Source organism: Lissotriton vulgaris, chromosome 7 (genome assembly GCF_964263255.1).
Source record: "Lissotriton vulgaris chromosome 7, aLisVul1.2, whole genome shotgun sequence".
Classification (NCBI taxonomy): Eukaryota; Metazoa; Chordata; class Amphibia; order Caudata; family Salamandridae; genus Lissotriton; species Lissotriton vulgaris.
Window position 1 is genome coordinate 1,610,774,161 of NC_141695.1, and position 23,918 is coordinate 1,610,798,078.

Sequence of the window (23,918 nt, forward strand, 5' to 3'; positions counted from 1 at the left end):
TATACCGGGACGGGGGACTACACATCACGTAAGGAAGTTAATTACCCTTATGGATAAAACAGAGGCTGATGGGGATTCATTTGCGGTACTACTACTTGACGCCGAAAAAGCTTTCGACCGTGTGTCATGGGTATATATGTGGAGTGTTTTGGAAAAATCTGGTTTTGGGAGTGGTTTTTTAACAGCGTTAAAAACATTGTATAGAGAGCCTCTGGCGGCAATAAGAATCAATGCTGGGTTAACGGACAAAGTAAAGATCAATAGGGGTACAAGGCAGGGCTGCCCATGCTCCCCGCTGCTATTTGCAATATATCTAGACCCTCTAATTAGAAGACTGGAGTCAAACAGGAACATCTCCCCAATTGTTACACCTAGGGGCGAGTGTAAAATATTGGCCTATGCCGATGACGTGGCGGTCATAACATCATCACCCACAGAGGCTATAACACACGTGGAGCAGGAGGCAAAGAATTTTGGGAAGATCTCCGGGTATTCTTTGAATACTGGGAAAACACAAATCATAAAAAATAGCAAGGCTCTATGCCAGGACCCTCGGGTGGCACGGACGGGAACCTATTTGGGAATAACCATAACTTCAGAACTAGATAAGATAGTTGAATTAAATATCGACCCTATTGTACGGAAAGTTGGGGGGGAACTAGATAGACTGAACAATCTCCATCTTACCTTGGTTGGAAGAGTGAACATTATAAAAATGTTAATCATGCCGAAATTTTTATACCTCTTTCGAACAATTCCTTTATGGTTTGACAACATTTGGTTCAAAAGGATTGAAAATATGATTAACAAATTTATATGGTCCAAGGGGAAAACTAGGAGAGCGGCGAGATTTCTGGCACTCCCGCGAGAAAGAGGAGGATGGGCGCTACCAGACATCAAGATGTATTATTGGGCTGCTGCCCTGCAATATATGGTAGGATTAATAGGCGGAGCTGAAGTAGAAGGGGAAGATCACCTAGGGTCATTAGCGGTATATGGTATATTGATGGGTGAAGAAACAAAAGATATTTTTTTGAAAAATTTTGACACGGCATATTTTAAAAGAACACGCTTCAAGACTTTAGCGGACGCACATAAAATATGGAAGGCATTTATGAAAAAGTTTGGTCTAGGGAATTTTAATAGGTATACGAGGTTACACAAGAATACGTTATTTCCGGGAGATATATTTTCTGATGTCGTTTTTGCAGAATGGTATGGGAAAGGGATAAAAAAATTAGGAGATGTAATGGGGACACAAGGGGTGAAGCAATTTGTAACAATACAGAAAAAATTTAATTTGTCAACACAACATTTCTTTAAATATTTACAAATAAGGAGTTTTTTACAAAATAAAAGAGGGGGTACGTGTGGATTTGAAAAAAATAACATATTGGAGATAATAGAGACTGGAGTAGATTGTACAATTAAAAGATTTTATTTTGAGCTAAACGAACAAAGGCCAGACGATATGGTTAAATGGGGGGAAACTTGGTCAAGGAAGTTGGGCATAGGACAAGAGTGCTTTAATACATCATTGGAATTGGGGGTGAACATCCTATGCTCTGCGTCACTACAAGCACAGCATTACAAGACTATGTATTGGCTATATTATACCCCGGCTAAACTGGCACAGTGGGGAGCGACAACTGGTATTAACTGTCCTAGATGCACGAGTGTAGCCGCAGATGCCATCCACATGTTCGCAACATGTCCAAGTCTAGCTAGAGTACTTAAAGAGATAGAAATGTTTTTACAAAGGGCACTAAAACTACCTGTTAACCTAACACCTGTGATTATCTTGCTAGGGGTAGATGGTAATAATGTAGTTGATACAGGGAAATATTTCATTTTTGTGGCTATGGCAGTGTACAGGTTGTGCGTTGCCACTGTATGGTTAGACCAAATGGCTCCATCATTCCAACAATGGTTAGCCAGGCTGTTGAGTATATACAATTTAGAAAAAGCGATCTACTCCAGAAGAGGGAAAAGGTTGAGGAAAATAGGCTTGGAAATATGGGGGATAATAACGAAATGGAAGGAAGAAGAATGATCTGTATAGGAAATGTAAATGTATATAATTTGTATATAACCTGTATTAGTGTGTATAGGAAAGGCATATGTATATAAAGTGTATATAATCTGTATGAGTCCGTAGACTTTGTATAAAAAAGATTTAATAACGAACAACATATATATAATGTGCTTGATGTTAATTTGTATGTATAAGTAGAGGGAAATCACTCCAATATGGAGGGATGTATCAATCTGGTGTTAAGAAGATGTTTCTCTTTTTGTTTACCTTAGTTGGAACATATGGTGTAAACCTCATATGATTAGACAATGCTGTTTTTCTTTGTTATTTGCTCCATGCCCTCTCTGTGCTCCAGAGGGGGGAAAAAAAAGTTAAAAAACTATGTGAATAAAAAGATTTAAAAAAAAAAAAAAACTATCTTCTAAGTGAAGAAGAGAATTGCTTCTCTAGCACTGGGAAGGGCTATGTATTAAATGCATCCTTCCCTGGTAGAGCACTGCCTGGGAGGTGTCTAAGATTTTGACCTTAATTCCCTGTAGTTTTTTTTTCTCTTTTTCTTTTAAGAGAATTCACAATGGAATTGCTCCTTCTGTTCAGAGGCTCAAGAGAGTCACTTCCGAAGGGGAAGCAGAACATCTTTCTGTGCAATGAGGCATCAAGAAAGGTTTAGCCACCATTATCATGATCCCATTCTCAGACTCTGGCCTACTGAAGATGAATGTGCAGAAATTGTTCTCCTGCCTCTGGCACCACATTTACTGTTGATAGGGATGGCTATTGGAGTCAGAGGAGAAAAATCAAAGAAAAACCCACCAATCTCAGATATTTCATGTGTAAATCACAAAAAAGGAACCAAGGTCAGGGGTGCAAACACCAACATTTTGTGGAGCCAGCAGTGGCACTTACAACAAGGATGACTGTGTGCTCTGTCGACTGTGTGCTCTATGCGCCTGTGTCCTCTATGCGCCCATTTATTATCTAACTTGCCGCAACTAAAGTGTCAGGATCTTGGCATATGTCTAGGTCTATTTCAATATATAGGTAATTTATGGCACAACTACATTACCAACCAATGGCTTAATAATGGGGGTGGGTGGGCACAACACCCAGTACAAAACATACAAAAACTACTAAAAAATCTACAGTGTAATAATAAATAGCATAACCAAATTCAACACTCAAAACAAAATGAAAATACAACTCTTCGACAGAACAAAAAACCTGCCTTCATACCTCTGCATCTAAATAAAGCATTTTGTCAAAGAGTTTCAAGAAGGTATATACCACCCTAGCACAACTGAATGCTCAGCAACCCAAAAATGTAGGCCTCAATCAATATTGCGCACACACAAACATGTTACACGAAATTAGTGAGTATATCAATCAAACAACATAGTACACAACGTGCCAACTATTGACCTACACCACCTCAACCCAAGACACTAACCCAAGGCTTACTTCACACACAATGAAATAGGACACATAGCACAATGCCATAACCGCTGGAAACATTCCAAAAAATAATCATGCAACATACTATACCCACAGGTAACAGGTTAAAGAAAGTGTGTACTCAATGCCATCCAATAATAAAAAGCATATATAATTCAAAATAGAGGATTATTAACTGTTTATTCCTTTACCCCTGCAAAACCCCTTCCACGGCTGGCAAACATTTTCCATTAAAACAATAGTAGGTGATGGTTATGCTAGACTGCTCGCACATCCAAATGCTGTTCTCAGTCAGGAAAATGTCTTGTAATGTAAACCTAAAAGTTCAAGAGTCGGTGCTTTCATGGTACATACACACACCCTGCCACCTAGGGTGCAGACGGCCAACCTTCAAGAACCCCGGACTGGCAAATTTAAGGAGAAAAAGAAACAAAGCACACTAAAGAGTCCCGTGGTCCCTGTGAACAGAAGGAAATACAGTACTGCGAAATCCAAGTGTATGTTGCTCGCGTTTTTTGTACCAATATTTCTCACTGTACTTGTTGAACAATGCTTGACATCAAAGATAAGCAGCAGCGAACACGCGTTTTGTCACATGAACTTGTTCAAGCCTGGGCTAAGAAGTTAGCATTTCAAACGCCATGTAGCGTAAAGGTAAAGTTGCATTCCGCCACAGTCTGTAGTGTATTCCCAGTTCGTCGAAGCCAAAGAAAGTGGTGAGGCTCCAAAAGTATCAAGTTCGATAGGTAAACACATTGTGAGTTGTGATTCATGAATGTTACTTCAAAACAAACACAGTCCGATTTACGGTCTTGTAGTACCTGAAATGCAGCAAAGAAGGAGACACTCCCAATAACAGTCCATGTGTAACAGAAGTTAGTGTCCTTGATAAGCCTGCAGCAATTCAGTCTCTCTATTCAAGTACTCAGCACTTTCTTTGGCTTAGACGACCTGGGAATACACTACAGACTGCGGTGGAATACGCATTAACCTTTATGCTACTTTCCGTTTGAAATCCTAACTTCCTACCTCAGCCTTGAAAAAGTCCATGTGACAAAACAGGTCTGCTGCCTATCTTTGATGTCACGCTTTGTTCAACAAAGACTGCAAGAAATATTAGGAGAATAAACGCAAGCAACATTCACTTGGATTTCGGAGTTCTTAATTGCCTTTTATTCACAGTGACCACAGGATTCTTTTTGGTGCTCCGGTACCTCTTCTCCTTAAACATTTTCCATTAGAAAGGGTATATTTGTAGTATACTCACGTGCTGTGTTGATCAGACATCGCAAACAACAAAATTATATTGTGTCCCAGCCGAATGAAGACAAACCAAGGGAGAGAAAGACAGGGAGTAAGTTACTACACATGATTATTAGGGCTATGTGCAGACAAAGGGCAATATACTGTAATTATCCACTATTACATGCTTTCTACTCCCATTTCTTGAATGCTGCATTGCCTGTCTTGCCCTTCACGTTAGCATCCCACATTTTAGCCTATCACCTGAAGCCCTTCCTCTCCTTCAGAGGCAATACTTTGCATTATGAATTCAATAACCCACCAAGGTGGCATCAATCTCAATATCCTTGCTCCAAGCTGCCTTGCCCTTCAACGCTCTCACCATATTTTACGCTGGTAGAGTGAACCTTCTCATTCATCAATGCATGTACTTCCTCCTCTATCTTAGCTGCCTTCAGTCATTCATCTCTCGGGCTGGAATTAGGCTCGCTCCTCCTCCTCATGGTTCAATCAACTGCTCTTCCTTCCAGGCATGTTTCTATATTTTTTCACATTGCATCACACACTTTCTCAGTTTTACATGAATATTCTGTGCTCTCCACCTCCATTCAGGAATACATGGACTTCTCTTCTCTTCCGCACTGCAGTTGAGTTCCAGCTCCAATCTTCATGCACATTTGCCTCTTTTCATGATGGCATTGTGGGCCCTTCGCTTTCTTTCATGCCGTGTCAAAAGTTCTCTTCCTCTTCTCCATCCCCTTTCCTTCCCTCTCCCCTTTCTATTTCATTATCAAACATGGTCTTACCCTTGCATGCTGCACTGTACGTGCTCATCCATTTCCTTGCTACTGTTGCATGTTTGTTAACATATCGCAAGCAGGCACCATGCATGCTCTGTCATATTCTATGCTGTTTCGCATGATGCCTCTCCCTTAGCCCTTAGTGTAATTTTGTGCATCTCTCCCATACATTCCATGCTTGTTTCACATGATCCCTCTCCCTTAGCCCTTAGTGTAATTTTGTGCGTCTCTCTCATACAGTCCATGCTTGTTTCGCACGATCCCTCTCCCATAGCCCTTGGTGTCATTTCGTGCATCTCTCATACACTCCATGCTTGTTGAGCATGATCACTTTTCCATACACCATACTGTCCTTGCGTGCTTTACACACATTCATGCCTATGCAGCATGTTCTCCCTGCCACAAACTAGTAGTGCATTGTGATCCTAGATCAACATATACCCCATCCAAATAGTGCACGCTTAGATGTACAAGTGTGAGGATGTTGGCAATGTACAGCCACACCAGAGTACTCTTCCTGCGCCATGTGTGTTGTGTAGTAGTATGGTTACATCGCCCATCTTGTGGTTTCCACTGCGGATGCACCTCATGTGTAGTGCAAGACTCGCCGCTGCCACAATCCATGTTTTACCTGCCCTTGTGCTAATGGTCAGTCACTAGCGGTGCCAATAAACTACTGCACACCTGACATTTTACTTGTAGCTGTATGTCCCTTTCATCTTACTGAGTAATCAGGAGGATGTCGATGCAAAGCTGCATAGCTGGTATTATCTATTGAAAGCCTGTGAGTCAGTGGGGAGCAAGTGGTATTTCTTTGCTGAAAGCACAATGGCTCTCGCACAACACACATAATCAAAAGCATCCTTTAGACCAGCACCCAAGTCACACCTCCAGACACACCATTTCACACACCTCACACAAAATCTAAGAAAGACGCACTGACTGAAGCTTGCATCACAACTGCAGCAGTTGTACGTAATCTGTGTCTACATTGACACAAGCAATGCTGTCGAATCTGCCACTACTTTTATGGGTGCGTGACCGAAGTTTGCACTACTAGGCTGTGTGTGTGTGTGTGTGTAAGCAGGTGCACCGCTGATATCCGTGTTGTATCTGATGTGTGTGTCTGTGTAAGAAAGTGAAAGAGTCCTGCACTGCTTCCTGTCTTGTAACTATTCTTTGTATTCCGAATTTGTTATCGCTGCTGCCCATGCAGTATCCGCTGCATCCAGACTGGGAGTTTCTGAAGGGTGTTAAAACCTTCTAATTATATTCAAGCCAAAACGATTGCCGCTGTCAATGCTTCTTTCACTCGGCTACGGATGTTCCACGACTAAAGTAAACCATTCACTCTGTATGCAGGGAGAAAAATGGCCCGAGGCACTGCTTGGACTAGACTGAAGCATTGAATTAACAATTGCAAATAGGTGGGGAAAGGTATTGATTTATTTCTTAGACATGCCACTAGTTTGACATATGATTCAAAAAAGGGGGTGGTGATGAACAGAGTGTCTGAATTAAGCAGACCACTCTTACCCAGTCCAAAGATCAGGGCTTGATCCATCACCGTTATTTAGCTCACTGCACCATCCCAGCTCAGAACCTGGCTATATGCAAATTAGTCTGTCCCTGGCCCAGTGCATCATGGGAACAGGGCAGACCAAACTACCAAGCCAGTTCTTCACCGGAAAGGAGACAAGCTTCCGGGGACCGGTTTCTGGCATTTCAGCCGTCGTCGGCCCGGCTTGCTTGAATCCTGATGGTGCAGTGAGCAAGGGACTCATGTCTGAGTATACCCTGCCACACCTATAGTGGCCAAAAACGATTCAGAAAAGGGGGTGGTGATGAACAGAGTGTCTGAATTAAGCAGACCACTCTTACCCAGTCCAAAGATCAGGGCTTGATCCATCACCGTTATTTAGCTCACTGCACCATCCCAGCTCAGAACCTTGAATTTAACAATTGCAAATAGGTGGGGAAAGGTATTGATTTATTTCTTAGACATGCCACTAATTTGACATAGCCCTCTTGGAGCTAGAAGTAGGATTCACCCCCTTTTCACTGCTGAGTTCTATTTTGGTATGAATTCGTACCTTTGGAATCTTAACAGCGAATAACGTTTAATTTTGTAGACTGTCTGAAGAATTTTGCAAACTACATTTATATCTCTAGGCCATACGATCCTTGGTGGAAACTGGCTATCCCTCTAGAGACCAGTGATATGTGAGACAAAGGCAGCTTTCCACTCAATCCAGCCAGGCAATGTCATTAGGATCAAGATAGGAGCAGAAAGGCTTTCAACTGGAGGTATGTTACAGAAGCTGAGATGCAGAACTAGATTTTTCCATTCACAACTGTTCTTTCCAGAGGACCTCATTAGGAAGAAGAAATAACTGGAATACATATTTCCTCTTCCACTAGGTGGGAGGATCCCAGTAGGTTATAGCAACTGGTTACTTTTCCCCATTGGGCTCAACACTCCAATTAGCCTCTTGCTCGCTGAAAAAGAGGGAGGATTGGGGAGTTCTGAATTCTGAGTTAAATATTCAGCAGTCTACCACTGCCCCATCTTTCCTAGTTAATGCTGAGTTCTGAATTAAAAATATTTTATAAGAGTAAGTATCAGTCCTTTAAAACTTACCATGGCTTATTATCTGGGTACTGCAGGCTCTTTCGCCTGGTATTACATGTTCCCTGCCATAGTTCATGCTGGAAAATCATGCTCTCCTGCCTCTATCCTAGAACTGCCTGTGTGCGGTCTCACCTTCATCTTCCACAGCTGCACTGCAGGATGTCATACAGGCAACACACGCTATTTCTCCCATCAATGACAACATTGCATAATTGCTATGCCCATCCACACATGCATTGTATGCTCTCACCATCAAGCTAGGACCGCATCTCTACTCATCCAGGATGAAACCGAATTGTTTCACCTACTTCCATGCTGACAATACTTACTCCAATACTATTCAAAGCTGAATGTATATGGGTTGCCTCAGCTCATCCTCTAACTGGTGTCTTCCCATGTTCTTTCCCTACCTCATTCAATGGTTTGCCCTCCCCTTGACATGCTGCCGTTACCTCTTCTTGTTACATGTACATCACTTACATCTCTTGAGTTGATTTCCGCGCCAGCATTCACCAACATCGTGACCATCTCGGACTTCCCGTGCTTGGCAGCCCAGTGGAGGGCAGTCTGTGACGGGGGAAAGGCAAAGTGAGAATCAATCGAGACCTCAAGGGTAAGAGAGTGTTGTTGAGGAAAGGAGTAACTGTGGATGAATGCAGAGCGGAAGTAAATTGACAGAGATAAGGCAAAAGAAAAGGGGTGGTATTAAGGATAACAAAAGACAGTGGGAGAAATGGAGATAGTTGGACAGATTGTGAAGTGAAGAATACGAGAACGCGCTCTAGGGGAGGAGTTAGGTTTGGTGGGACATGGGATGTGTGAGAAGTAAGGAATACATGGCGGTACAGCAGAGATACCAGACGGAGGGAACAGTGGTGTTGTGAAGGTTAACAAGAGAGGACATGATATAAGATGTGTACAGAAAAGGAGGCAGAGCAGACAAGGGTGGTGTTAAGTATCAAGAGACAGCATGCAGGTTGTAAGAGGGATCTTCAGGGCAGGAAGAGACTAAGACGTGGTATATGTTACACAACTAGAAGGAAAAAAATGCGAAGACCAACCAGGGATTGTGTGAGTTTTAACTGAAGGGGATACAGGTGAGCCCTTGACTCGACACAGGTGAAGAAGGGAAGCTTGAAAAGATCACTGGCAGCGAAAAAAGCCAGGGGATTAGGGAAGATGGAACACCAGGAGTGCAATGATGCATCGAAGCTCAAGGTCCATTTGAAAGCAGATCATAGTTATGAAGTTGTGCCAGGTGATGATAAAGATGTGTGCGCAGCCAGAAGGCTGAACAGTAAAAGTTGTAGTTGTAGAATGTCTTTTTGAGTTACTTACAAACTGTATGTCGATCGCAGCGAATCAGAGGTTAAGGTTCCAGATCAGACAAATGTCCAGGTTGGAGCGACCAAAAAAAAAAAAAGACATCAAGGAGTTTCAATTAGAAGAAGTGGGTAATTTTCACTGAATGATGATTGCAAATGATGCTGAAGAAAGTAGAATGTAAAATGAAATGCCAACAAACCAAAGAATGCAGCAATGCAGAAACCCATGACCATGCAACTAGAAGAGTTAGCGAGTGAAAGGTGAGGGTGCACACTCAGACTTATTATATGGTTATGTACAGCAGGATTCCAAAAAACGATGACTACAGCCTTTTCACTATCCCTTTGATCCTGCTCTACACCTTTTTTCTATTTCCCGTCAGACTCAGAAAAAAAGAACTGGATTAACCTCGTTCTCAAGAGTTCAGGAAGGATGAGCCTAGAAATTCCTCATAAACTGAAGAGCAATCTCAGCATCCATGACCCTAAAACATCTTGACAGCTTCACTGCCATCCTAGCCAGATGGGGGACTGTCCAGGACCCCAAGGGGCACAGCCATTGTCCCTTAATCTACAGTCACTGAATCACATACCCAAGGGGATGCATAATTTAGAATACAAACTTCAAGAGCCCATGGTTGCTATAATAACCACCCCCCTGAGATCCGGGTTATCCCAGGACCTTCCCAACCAAGACTGCGGCTATTTTTAAACAAAGGGTTCCAAGGATGCAAGTGCCCAGAATATTCTCACTTCCTAATGGTTTGAGTCCATTGTACCACATAAATGAGCTGCCCAAGTGCACCTAAGAAGAGGCCCTTCCAGGTCCTCCCAGTGGCAGGCCGCTCTCAATCACAGATAGCCTGAAACAAAAGTATCTTTGCAGTGTTTGAAGAGGTGACCTACATATACGTATAAAGCTAGCTCTATAAATGCCATCCCATTTTTATTTGTTCGCTTATTGTTTTTTGGAGATAATACACAAATATTATGTTTTAGAACAAGTAATGCTTACCCCCTGTATCAGCAACAGCACCATCACCAGACAGAACAGCAGTTGAATCAACCCAGAAAGGAGGCAGAGGAAGAGCAAAGGAGAGAGAATGAATTGTCAACGAACCAACAAAGAACATTTAACAGACACTTGGTGTAGGAGTCACGACGCAAACTTCAACAAGATGTACACAAAAAGAGTGACAAAATGTTTCACAAGTCAAAACATAATTTGCCTACTAACTGAATATGAATAAACTCCCTTCAAAAACACTCAGTGTGTGTCGCATCATAACAATCAACAGTTAGCAGTCATAGTGCGCCAAACATCAGTGGCAAAGAACCAACAGCGGACTCCAGCAGCCGCACTTCTTAGCTATGCTCCCCTATTAGTTTGTCAAATTGTAATAGAAGTTGGTGTGCACAATCAGCTCCTGCACCTGCCGTTGGGAGATGCAAACTGCTGGGCAGATGTACCAGACTGTGAGAAAGGGTGGAGAGGGGCACTCCCAGATTTGTCAGTTTCAATAATAATGAAAGAACCGGTCCTTCGTGAAAAGTTAATTCTTTAATTTATATTCCAATAAATGGTGCAAAAAGCATCAGCCAACGGATTTCGTTCAAATAATTGAACTTCGTCAGGGCACAGCTATAGATGGGCGAATTGTGGTCCTGAGATGTAAAGGAGTGGTAATGGTTGAAACGCCAAGTCAGTTACAGGATCAGTGGCATGACGTGACATCGGGAAGGAGCTCTTTACTTTTACTGCTCCAGGTTACATATCGGGCCCTTATCAAGGAGACTCAGGCCGCATGTGGAGTCACTGCCTGTTACGCGACTTCACCTTCACCAACACTGATCCTGTGAGCAGGGCCACAGGAATTATGTGATTGTGCATCAGCTGCATTTTTCGCAGAGTTATAGATTTGCTACTTAATCCGACATCTGCTGCATAATCTGCAGGTTTTTACAAGAACAATTTTCATATTTCTAGCTCAAATAGTTCAAAAGTTCCTAACAACACAGAAACAGGTGTTGCCATGCAAACGAAGATCCTGTGCAAAGCGAGACTTGTTAGCTTTCTGTTGCTTATTGCTACATTTGGATGTTAAACAGGTTATAATAAAGTGCAACAATGCACAGTCAGTGTTAATAAGCACAAAAAGGACAGTATAGTGAATTAATCCTATCATAAAATGTGCCGAATTAAAGAGCACAATGTGCCATTTTGTGATGCATAATTTACTTATCCCTGCCACATAATTTGACTCACCCCTGCTACATAGTTCCAGTGGCCCTACTTATTGCTCTGCTGCTCCCTTTATTGTAAGATTGGGAGTATTTTGTTCAATGTAAAAACTGCCTGATACGGACATTTTTATTAATGTACTGAATATATCCTGAGAGAAGGGAGGTGTCCAGTCATCTGTAATAGTCACCTAAATGCAGCACAGTAGTAAATATATATCCCTGTACCAAGTAGCAGTGTACTGCAGTCCTAGTTCTACTAAATTAACAAACTGTTTGATCCTGGACAAATAATACTCTCCTTGTCCACTGGTCTGACAATACAGCACCACTTTGAAACATGCTAACGTGAGAAATAGACACCAAAGGCGTGTACTCCCTGGCTTAGTTAGAGGTCCAGTTTGAACCACAAGTCCATTCAGAGCAGAGCTTTAATGTGGCTTCTCCCTTTCACCTTCGTCTAACCAGGATGTGGCATTGTATCTTGAGCTGCTGACATTGTAAATGGGGAACCTAGTTCAAGTCTTGGCGTCACCTCAAGACCCTGTGATTCTAGCAAATCATTTAATATCTCTCTGTGCCTAAAAAAAGAATGTAAAAGACGCACAGATGTTGGACGGAATACAGAGTAAATAAATCATTCACCCACCCAAATCCATTGTTCTTATGCTCACCATGCCACCCCAGTTTAGACCCAACCATATGCAAATCAGTCTTTAGCCTGTGCCTCATGGCAACAGGTTAGCCCGAACAGCCAAGCCAGGTCCTCCCTGGGCCGGAAACAAGCATCCTGGGACCGGTTTCGGGGCATCATCACCTCATAAGCCAGGCTAGCTTGAATCCCACTGGAGTCAAGCTAGCCTGGCTGATTAGGCTGGTCCGAGGATGCTTGTTTCCAGTCCAGGGATGACCTAGACTGGCAGTTTGGGCTGGACGGTTCTCATAGGGAGCATTTCTCGCGAGAAAAGCGCATGCGCAATGGTCATCAAGAAGTTACGATGGAGGAAGAGGGCAGCCCGGTGACGCTGCTGCTCAGGTAAGGCGTTTTTTAATACTTTATATATTTTTTTTAAGCTTGTATAGCAATTGTTAATAGGGCGGGTGACTCATAGCGGAGCTACGCGGAGTGTGCAGAGTTTGTTCTAAACTCTGTGGTGTTTTGCGTAGCCCCACTATGCCCAGAGTTACTTACTAGACAGCCAGCCTCCTACAAGCATGTACGGACATGTGTACACTTACCTCATCTCAGAAGCACAGAGTTTTAGGTAAAGGTGGCACAATATCCCCAAAAAAATGACTTTAATGGTCCATTCTGAGTTGGTCAGACAGTATCTTGGGTAAATTGGAAGACTATATGGCCTTATTACTGATCATGTTTTACTGACCACATCTGCGCACCCAGTAAAACTGAATGAGTTTCGGTGCACCTTTTCCTGCTGTTGAAATTAGAAGAAAAATGTGCAGAGAAACGGACCTGGATTAGGGCAAAACGTGAAGAATTTGGCATGGCAATTCTGTTTCCAGCATGTTAATCTGTATTCAGGGCCCTGTACTTTAAACGGTGAGTAATTTAAGTGACAATACTTGAGACTATCACAATTAAAGGTAGACTTAACCAAGAGTCACAGCATATATGAAACTCAGGCTCCAAGTTCCAGCATGCTGCAAACAACAGATCATAGTGCATGACAAGTACACAGAGTACGAGGAGGAGTAGAAATAGAGATGCATTAAACCAAACACACTTGAACTCTGTGGTATCTCAGAGTTTCGTGGATAAGATACCTGTGCATGGAGAAACGCACTTTATCAAGCATTTTTTATTGAGGTTTGTTACACCTGAGAAAGAAAGAGACATGCAGCAAATTTCTTCTAACACAAATTGAGTGATAGGGCATGATATATATACACAGCACCAATATATCACACTTCAGACACACAGAGTGTATAATCCAAATCAAAAATATCATGACTAACAACACTTAAAAAAAAAAATATGGAAGAATCCAACTATATCATAAGCTCAGCAGGGACTTGTGTAGTACTAGAACTAACAACAGATGCCTACACAAATATGGCTCTTATGCCCCAGTCCATAAAGCAATAGCACATGAATCAGTGTCACAAACATATATACTTTCAGCAAAATTAACAAACATATATACTTTAAACAAAATGTCAAGAAATGTCAAGGCTGCTCTGGATTTCTGACACGCAAAACACCTCAAGAGTACTCACCGAGGTGAAGTCCTGCACCGAAATCACGAAAAGAAAGGAGTAGAAAAATGAAAAATACATATTAGAGAGTTCAATGGGAAATAAAGAGTCTAGACATGCTTTAAGACAGAGCGCAATGCAGGTTTGTCATTGAGACGTCTGTTCAACCCTTCTCTTGACTATCTGCTACAGAGGCCTCCGTTGTGGGATGCAAAGAGGTGGATTGTCACAAGCAATGTTATATGCACATAGTTTGCTTTGCTGATTTTGTGGGCTCTAAAAAGAACTGTAGCTTTTATTAACTACGGCCTACTGACTAACTTTAAAAAAATCTAGAGTTTCAAAACTATCATAAAGCAACAGCATTGTTAGACGTAAGCACTTGTGGGATGAGCACAATACAGGAAAACTGATGTGCTGGACTGCCAAAGAATGGGGAGTTCGGAATATGGGGTCCTGCCAAGAAACCCAACTAACCGAGCGATTTCTTTTAGGGTCTTGTGCACTTTCGGGAGCGGATAAAAGGACAGGTACCCTTGGGGGAGGAATAGTAGTACCAGGTGTAGAGGACTATGATGCGCTGAAATTCAAAAAACAACTGTCCGACCAAAACTAATATTTGAGACTGGCACACAATCCCATTGAATCAACTAAAGCTAGGGTTCTAGAGTTGAAAACGAGGGCAAAGGAGAGTGGCTTCCATACCCCCAAAGGAATTTGAATTCCTTAATAAAAAGTACCCCAGGGTATCCATCCTTCTTACGATGCCTAAATTACTTAAGAGTTTAGAAAACACTTCTAGCAGACCAATCTTGTCTGGCTCAGTTCAGAAGCCTTTGAGTGAATATATAAAAGTCTTCATTAAAGATGTTGCCCCACACTCGAAACCTATGTATGGGTGGGATAGTATGTATATGGTGAACCTGACAGAAGGCTTGCCCGTTGACTCGCAGAAGGAGATGTCAGTATCATCTCCCTCTATACTAACATACTACAGCAAGAGAGCTTACAAATCATTGAACAGGTCCACAATGCACATCCCAGACCCCATGTGGTACCCACAGAGTACAATACCAATCTTTTGACAATTGCTCTGACTACCAATCAATTCAAATATAATAATCAGTAAAACCAACAATGTGGCAGTACTTTGATGGGTTCTGTCTCTGTCCCAAATCTAGTGAATATTTTTGTAGATGCCTTTAACCTGGCTTATCTCTTGCCCCTAAACCTACTTCCATGCTGTTACCTCTCAGCTTTAGCGCCAGGACACTCCTTGGAGTAACAGCCTGCACTACAAGTACCCCCACAGAGACAAAGACATCATCAATTTGTCTTGACACATCTTAATCCCTGCAGGAAACTGTATACCGATGGTGTGTTATGATATGGGAAGACTCAACCACAAAGCTAGAGGAGCCTGTGACATGCCTTGATCAGAAACAGGCCAACTTACATTTCATTGTGACAAACATATTCCTTTTCTAGATCTCCTAATCAAAAATGACGATGGGACATTAATAACATCTCCGTACAGGAAGCCCACTCAAAGAAATACTCTTTTGCCATATTATATGTCCCATCCACGGTCCCTCAGGTAAGGTCTTCCCTAAAGTTAATTTTTAAGGTCAAGATCTAGCTGTAAATAAAACCCACAAAAGGTGATTGGAAGCTGCTTATAATAAGCCAAACCACTGGCAATAGCGAAGGATAGCACTCCAACCCATCGTTCTTTTGCTTACCATGCCTCCTCAGTTTGCACCCAAACATATGTAAATCAGTCTTGACCCTGCTCCTCATGGGAACAGTTCAATCTGAAATGCCAAGCCAGGCCCTCCCTGAACTGGAACAAAAGCAACCCAGGACCAGATTCGTCCCATTTAAGGGTTCATCAGCCGGGTACAGCTTGGTTCAAGTGACAGTGAGCATGGGACCCACATCTGGGCATACCCATGCCACTTAGGGTGGTACATAAAACCCACAAAAGGAGATTGGAGGCTGCTTAAAATAAGTCTAACCTCTGGCAATAGCTTGGGGTAGCACTCCAAACTATTGTTTTGCTCACGATGCAACCCCAGTTTGGACCTAACCATGTGCAAATCAGTCTTGATCCTGCTCCTCATGGGGACAGTCCACCCGAACTGCCAAGCCAGGTCCTCCCTAAACCGGAAAACAAGCAACCCAGGACTGGTTTTGCTCTATTTATGGGTTCATCAGCCAGGGTCCCATGCGCACTGTGTCACTGGAACCAAGCTGTACCATGCTGATGAGCCCAAAATTAGGGTGAATCCAGTCCTGGGTTGCTTGTCTTCTGGTTCAGGGAGGACCTGACTTGGCATTTCGGACGGGGCTGTTCCCACAAGGAGCAGGGTCAAGACCGATTTGCTTCAAACCTCATTTTGGAGAAATCTTGTATGCTCCTTCCTATCGTATGTTCGCTCTCCATCACCAACAGTGAAAGGTGCTCTATGCTGCCAGCTGTCTTATCAGAGCACTGATTCCTCATGGCAGGCTGCCATTTGGTGGAACCTGTCCTACCTATAACAATTATGAAACTTTGCACTTAACCCGGCGGCAGCTCTTGGTCATTTGGGGTAAGTTTATTTCACTGTTAATGAGTTTACTGGGGATTGCCCTTTTTCTTTACTTTCGTAGAGTGCTTACCCATTCAAGTTATTCTTACCCCTACAGGCCATGCTCCCCTGAGTGAGTACATATCTACCCCCTTTAACTAGGGTGCACTTGCTATTTTATTAGAATACATCTGTAACAGATGTTAGCATTCTCCATCCCATGTTAACTTGGAAGTTCAGGTAAACTCCTCACATATCCTCAAGTCTCAAACAATATAGACCACCACCTCTCCCTAATTCTGTTCTATTAATCACTACAGATTACAGATGTCTAATAAGAATCTTGGAATTATCGTTGAAAAGTCATCTACGAAGAGTAACAGAAAGAAACTGTCAATTTGATCAACTCAACTGATTCAAGAACTCATAGTGTTTTTTTCTTATAAATACATCAGCCTTCCTGTATACTCTCACTGCTGTATTTGGTTTTGCTGTGGTTGTTACACTATGGACACACTGCACTGTGTTGTTGTTTGTGTTTGTATGGGTATACTGTATGCATGTAATATCTGAAGAGCTACATTTCTTCTTTTTTGTTTTACTTACGATTGTGGTGGTCTTTGTTGATTATCTAATTATCAATACTACAGCAATTAATCGTTGAGGTTATTTTGCCCCCTAATGTAATATTATATGTCCAATTACACTAATGAGAACCATTGGTGCATAAAGATTAGTGAGTATCAAAGCAGTGGACATTGGGTAACACATTCACATCACAGGCAGAATTACCTTTTTCCATGCCAACGCAGGCTCTTGCTTGAGAAGTTCAGTGAGGGCAGGAAAGTTGCCACTGGCTGATCCTTGCAGCCATTCTTTCTCCACTGGATCCAACTACAGCCAGAAAACAAGGGGTTATCAAGTGGGAATGTGTACCCAGGTTACAAAAAAAAGAGCGAGAAGGCAGCCCAAACAAGATTATTATCAGTGAAGCATGGGGGCATCAGCACACCTCAGACACCAATTTTTTTTTAAATAATACTCACTGCCACTGATACTGATCCCCCACTGCTCCCTCCATCTTCAAAGACGTCCTGCTCCAGATCCTTTGTGAGAAAGAAAGATGAGATATTACTGCTCAAGCTAGATCTCCCCTTTCTCCTAACTGCATCTACTGACTCCAAGTTAAGATTACAGACCAAATTGATCGTAGGCACATCCACAGAGACAGTATTAAGTACTTTCGGTTTGGAACACCTTCATAGATTCACACGCTGCTCCCACAGAAAAATATAGCCCTGGTCTTCAAAGGTGACTCTAAAAGTCTTTGTCAAGCCAGAATGGTCTTGTATTAATGCTGGTAAATTTTATATGAATTTATGAAGGATGGTATGCTGAAAAGAGTGGATACAGGAAAGTATCTGACTACGCACTAGTATATAATGAAAACATAAATGACAGTTCCTCCTTTATCATTCTGGTCTACAGTTTGAATTTATTCCAGTGTCTGTCTTGGGTAATTATTAATGTTCTTCATTGCTGCCCTATGTTTTAGCTGGTTTTTGACATAGTTGGCCTGGGACAATGCCAATCAGGACCCCAGGCCTGCTGCTCTCTCTGTAAAATGGATTCCATGTACCTTAGGTACATATCCAATTGGTACTGGGCCACCTTATCAGACCCTGTAACTCAGGGCATAGGTGTACCCAGGGCCTACCAGGGGCTGCAGCATGTATTATGCCACCCCTGGCTGGCCATCTAAATCTGACACAACTGGCTGCACGACAGCTGGGGCAAGGTGGTGTAATCACCCCTTGCTGTAGATAAAGTATACCTATATCCAACCCTAAAATGGACACATAGATTCCTATCAGTCACTCCTATGGCAGGCCTTAACAATCCTGAAGGCAGAGTGCTTGGAATCATGTGAGATGGTGCTCTGGCATGAGCTGAGCCTGTCTGCAGCTTGCGGAACCAAGTCCTAATAGCTGTTCCATGAGAACGCATACCATATACTCTTAAGTGCATTATTATCCTCACGGTTAAATGCCAACTCTGGTATCGCTTCATCAAAACATGTCGAGTAAGAGGTCATACGAATTGGAATACTAACCCCTCGCCAATTCTGGCAACGGGGTTAGCATTCCACCCTTCTAGAGGGACACGACATGTGTGTAACTGTGAACCCCGGTTAAAGTTAACTCGAGCCTCAGCATCACAAAATGGATGCTGCCACCACAGACACAAGTCTGACCTCCTGCTGCTGGGAGTCCTTCCAGCGAGGAGAGCTTGGACAAAGGGTTTCCTGTCAGGGGCGGTGCTAGCACCATCCCAGACAGGGTTTTGTGTATCCTGGGTAGGCAGGGCTGAATAGGAAGGTGACTGCAAGTGGCACCCCGGTGCTCACTACGCATAGGCCGGCTGGAACCAGTTCCAGGGGCACACCAGCCCCTGAGCTGGGGAAAGTCCGGCATGGGAGAGGGGTGTAACCACCCCCTTCCTGGTCCTACCCATGGGCAGGACCTAGTCCCGTACCAGCCCCTTTCTTTAGTATAAAGGCGGGAGCGGGGACCCTTCCAGATTAGATCATCTTTGAATCCTGAAACTACTTTCTACGAAAGGAACTCAAGACTTCTTCTTAAGATTTCTCCCTTGTGACTAAGGAGTAGTCACCCTGCATCTGCGGGCACCAACTAAGAACACTGCGGTTTGCTGCACGTCCTTCCTCAGGAATCCGACCGACCAGCACGACGAGACCCGGCTTCCCTGGCACCTCGGACCTCTACCTACATCATCAGCCCAGCTGAGATCCGTGGGTGTGACGAGACCTCGAGGGACCGGCCATCTTCAGAACTGCACGACGCTTATCCAGCACGACCGCCGAGGGATCCTCGAGTGAGTGCTTTGGGGTTCGAGAAGCCCTAACCCTGAGCAGCTCCAGCACCGAAGTCCAGCCCCCCAGCATCCACCAGATCTGCGTGGGGCCCTTCTGCTCTTTGCTGCTCACAGCGTTGTCCGGCTACTTGCCTGCTGGCTTGTGGCCCATTGACGACGCACCACGACGACAACACCGCTGGTCTGGTTGCTCCAGACTGGCCCTTGCTCCCCTCCAACAGAGGAGCACCCCGGACCCTCCTGGTCCACTCCAGACGCCATTTTAAGCCCACCGTGTGGGCTTGCATTTGCCAAGACTTGTTGCCCCAATCCTGGGTCCAGCGACGTCGACAGCAGATACCTTCGTGGGACAGCTCTCACCTCCATCCTGGTCGCCGACAACGCCTCCTGGTCCGAGAGACTGCAGAGTCCAGCGTCGCCCACTCACCTGGTCGAGGTGACTCCATCCGGTGCCATCCTGGTGCCCATCTAATCACTGGCTAGTGATTCAGAACTTGGTCCCCTCTGCTTACAGGTATCCTCCATCACCGATCCAGGCTTGGATCCCATCGAACTTCAACACTGGTCGCCTGGCAGCAACTTCTTCTTTCAGGCTCCATAGACTGCAACGAGGATTCCCGACGTCTTTTCAGACCTATGCAGCCGCAGCCCCTGGGCTAGGTAACCTGAGCATTTCGGTGCTCCAGCATAGCTTAACTATCTAAGGGTCCAGATCCTTTTTCGTTTCAGCTCTACCTAGTCGGATTCGTTCGATAACACTAACTTTACGAAATCTAGCATCCATAGACTTTGTCCCGCATCCCGCGTGAGAGTGCACACTCTGCACCCGATCTCCCTAGGCCTCCTGCTAGTAATCTGAAGGTTCAGTAGTCAAGTCCTAGCGATCCTAAAGTCTATTAGAGTAGTACTTACCTGCTAGTAATTTCGCATTCCACTTTTAGAGTATATGGTTTTTCGTGCCCCTCGGGCATTTGTGTAAATTGTGCGACTTTCAGTATTTTTTATAAGAGCTTTGTATTGCGCTTAGCGCCCTGTCCTCATAAAGAGTTGTTGTGTTCTAAATAAATATACTTTTATTTTCATAACAACTTGTGTGGTGTCCTTTCACTTGGTGTTCAAGGGGTATATGTGATGGTATAACAGCTGGCTTAACACGCCCTCTAGAGTTTAGCCTAAAGACTGCTCTTGTCCATGCTACTAGGATAGCTGGTCTACGGTTGACTTACAACCAATCATCAATAAGGGTTGTTTGGACTGATACATAGTGATAAACGCGTCTGGCCGAAAATTGTGTGGAGCGACAAAGCATGTTCTAATTGAAGCCCGGAGGGCGGAGGACTGTCGTGTGCCTCTCAGATGCGTGTATATATATATATATATATATATATATATATATATATATATATATATATATATATATATATATATCTCAAACCTGACGTTTTTGCGGTGCAAAGCAGGCACTGACTCCGTGGGGTCTCATTCAGGAAAAAGTTTTATTTTAGCAAAAGAAAAAGATTGGACGCGTTTTGACGGCTATACCGCCTTGATCACAACAGTGAATGCTGGTAAGGTAGGACCTTATGTACAAACAAGTTGCTGATTGTTTAGGGCGGTCGAATCTTAGAAACCATGGTAACCATTATATTCATGGTTAACAAGTCGTTGCACCGTTTCTGCACATCGATATTTGTGTTTCACCATGGTGTGAATAACTTGATAAATGATAATTATTTTCTCTAATACATGGCTTGGGTAACAATTAGAACACATTGCTATTTTCACAGAACCCGCTTCTTCCTTGTTATTAGAACTCATGCATATGTTTGGTGGCACCTGTACAAATCATGCATAATTACATACTACAATAGCATTTTGGCACATGTATGATTTTGTAAAAGTGTAGATGTTAAATATCATATTGAATAATTGTATGCTGGTATAATGCCTTAAACAGTTAAAAAAAAGGGGGGGCACAGCCCAAGTGGGCAATTTAGAGAACCGAAAACAACATTATGTGATAAGGTTAAAACATGTCACTGCATCACTGCATAATGCCTTACTTAAACAGTTCAAAAGAAATACAGCCCAAGTGGGCAATTTAGAGAACCGAAAACAACATTAAGTGATAAGGTAATTCATGACAATGCATCCCTGCATAACTGTCCGATTCTTGTCATACATTATTGCTATTTACATAGATAACAGGGTCCACCATATATATTTCTTAGTCTAAATTATAAGTGTGACAACCACCTATTATCTCATTGTGTTTAATATGTGCATAAAAAAATACTTAAAAAGCCTATGTTTGCAGCTCAGTATTTAGGCTAATGTATCCAACTGTTTTGAAGGATGTGGGCTCGGGTCGGTCAGGGCAACTGAGTGACAGTTAAAATTGTTCTTCTTATAAATGTACACTAAGTGCTTCATCTGCGTTAAGGCCCTGAGGGGCCTTTGTATTTAAGAGGATGATGTAACGGGATTCAAGTCTCCTTAGGGCAAGTAATCTGTTCCCCCCTCTTATACTCCTCTTTACATGATCCACGACAAAGTATCTTATATTGTCGGCATCTCCTCCATGGACTTTATTGATGTGTCTGGCCACTGGATACGTGGGGTCATCATTACTAATTGCTCTGTGGTGCTGTAGCACCCGCACATGGACAGGGTGAATAGTACTGCCCACGTTTTGTTTTTTACAGCTACACTGCAAGACGTAGACTGCATAGTCCGTCTTGCACGAGTAATTCTCACGAATTTCCAGTGGCTGTTTCCTGTGCGGCACATCTAATTTGGTCATGTTGAGGCCATATTGACACGCTTTGCACTTTATGCACTTAAAAAAACCATTGCTGCTTTTTAGCCATGGTAGGCTTTTCTTCTTCAAGGAAGGAGTATTTACAAAAATCTCATCTTTCATGATTTTTGCCTTTCTGAAAGTAACTTGAGGGACTTTATTGCACATACTGCCAATCACTGGGTCATTACGTACTACTGGCCAGTGCCTATAGATGATCTTTCTTAGTTGTTTATGATAGGCATTGTACCCTGTGATTAAGCGAGGGGTGTTCGTGCTTTGTTTGGACATTGGTGCATTGGGTACATGTTTGAACAGTAGATCTTTCTTTATATATATACACACACACACAAACACACGTATACATATACACACACACACACACACACACACACACACACACACACACACAATGCCTCACAGTCTGTGCCAGTGCCAAGGGAACTGTAACCCAAGAGAGTCCACAGAACACAGTGGGTGAACAGGCCAATAGAACAGTCAAAAATCTCGGTATATCCTATACCAAATACATAAAAACCTGCTCGCCTACGCAGGGGCCAGGAATGTGACCATTATGCCATAATCTAAAACAAGCATTGGCATAGCACAATATCCTTGGTGCAACAACATCAACGGTTGCATGGCTAAACATGGCGAGACCTATTGGCTATGCCAATGCTTGTTAACAATGCCCTTGCTGAAAGGCTGCAAAGCAGTGGCCATTAGAAGTTAGCAGTTGGAGTACATAGGCTTGCATGTGAGAACTTAAATGTGCTATTCCAGGCAATAAAGTGAAAGGCGACAATCATGAGTAAAATAAATGCATAAACCATTTCTTTACCTGTATAGTAGTTTCTAAATCTCAGCCAAAATAAATAGTAGTCAGGAGGGTGCATAGTGGATTGATACCCCAATCTTGTACATACAAACACATATTCATGAGGTTATGGCTTACTGGTTGGAGGCAATTAAAACTTGCACTGCTGACTAGGTTTAAGTGCATTGGCAAGGAAGTGAAATTATTTGTGGATAATGAATTTGGGACTTTCCGTTACAGAAGTATGTTGAAGTGTAACATCTGATTTCGAATATATTGTTAAACATGAAAGGGGGGAAATAAATATGTGTTCTGAAAAGGCAGTTTCCTCTTTTATTGACAGTGAATATGTATTCAAAAGCATGGTTTAGTATGAGGCTGGGTTTGCAAATATATGATGAATAAATATTTGTTAATTTGTTTATGAATGGTTACCTAATAAGCTGTTAGTTTTTGGTCAAACGCTTTACACTATAAACCAAAATGGACGCCGTGTATAACAGGAGAGCTCATAGTGACAAAATTACCCACAGCATCATAGGGGTGAACAAAGCTGGCAAGATAGGATTCCCTCAGGCTCCTGCTCCCAACACAATCAGGCACAGGAAGCTTCTTTTTCGTTAAAACGATTTGTGAAAACACTACTAGTGTATAAAACAGAACTGTAACATGAATCCTTAACCCTGGTTTGCTGCATGAGAGAAAAATCCAAACTCACTCCTTTGGCACGTCTGCCTTCATGGATTACCTTAAAAAGAAAGGCACATGCTCTCCCCCTACTAAACAAGGAGCCGAACCAGCTGTGAGGGAGAGCTCTGTGGGAGGGGGTGCAAACATGGAGAGCAGGCTGCTAATTAAACAAGGGAGGGTGAGACAGGCAGGGGAACGA

The 23,918-nt window shown here is 43.0% G+C and overlaps 1 pseudogene across 1 annotated transcript in view; it reads right to left on the reverse strand.

Annotated features, from left to right (window-relative positions):
• Positions 1 to 23,918, reverse strand: part of LOC147706093 (ankyrin repeat domain-containing protein SOWAHA-like) — a 107,985-nt pseudogene that overhangs the window by 23,420 nt on the left and 60,647 nt on the right. The window contains exons 6-8 of the transcript XR_015297615.1: positions 17,564 to 17,623; positions 17,298 to 17,411; positions 8,638 to 8,728 (exon numbers count right to left, since the gene is read on the reverse strand). The product of XR_015297615.1 is annotated as an ankyrin repeat domain-containing protein SOWAHA-like (transcript). The remainder of the gene's footprint in view (positions 1 to 8,637; positions 8,729 to 17,297; positions 17,412 to 17,563; positions 17,624 to 23,918) is intronic.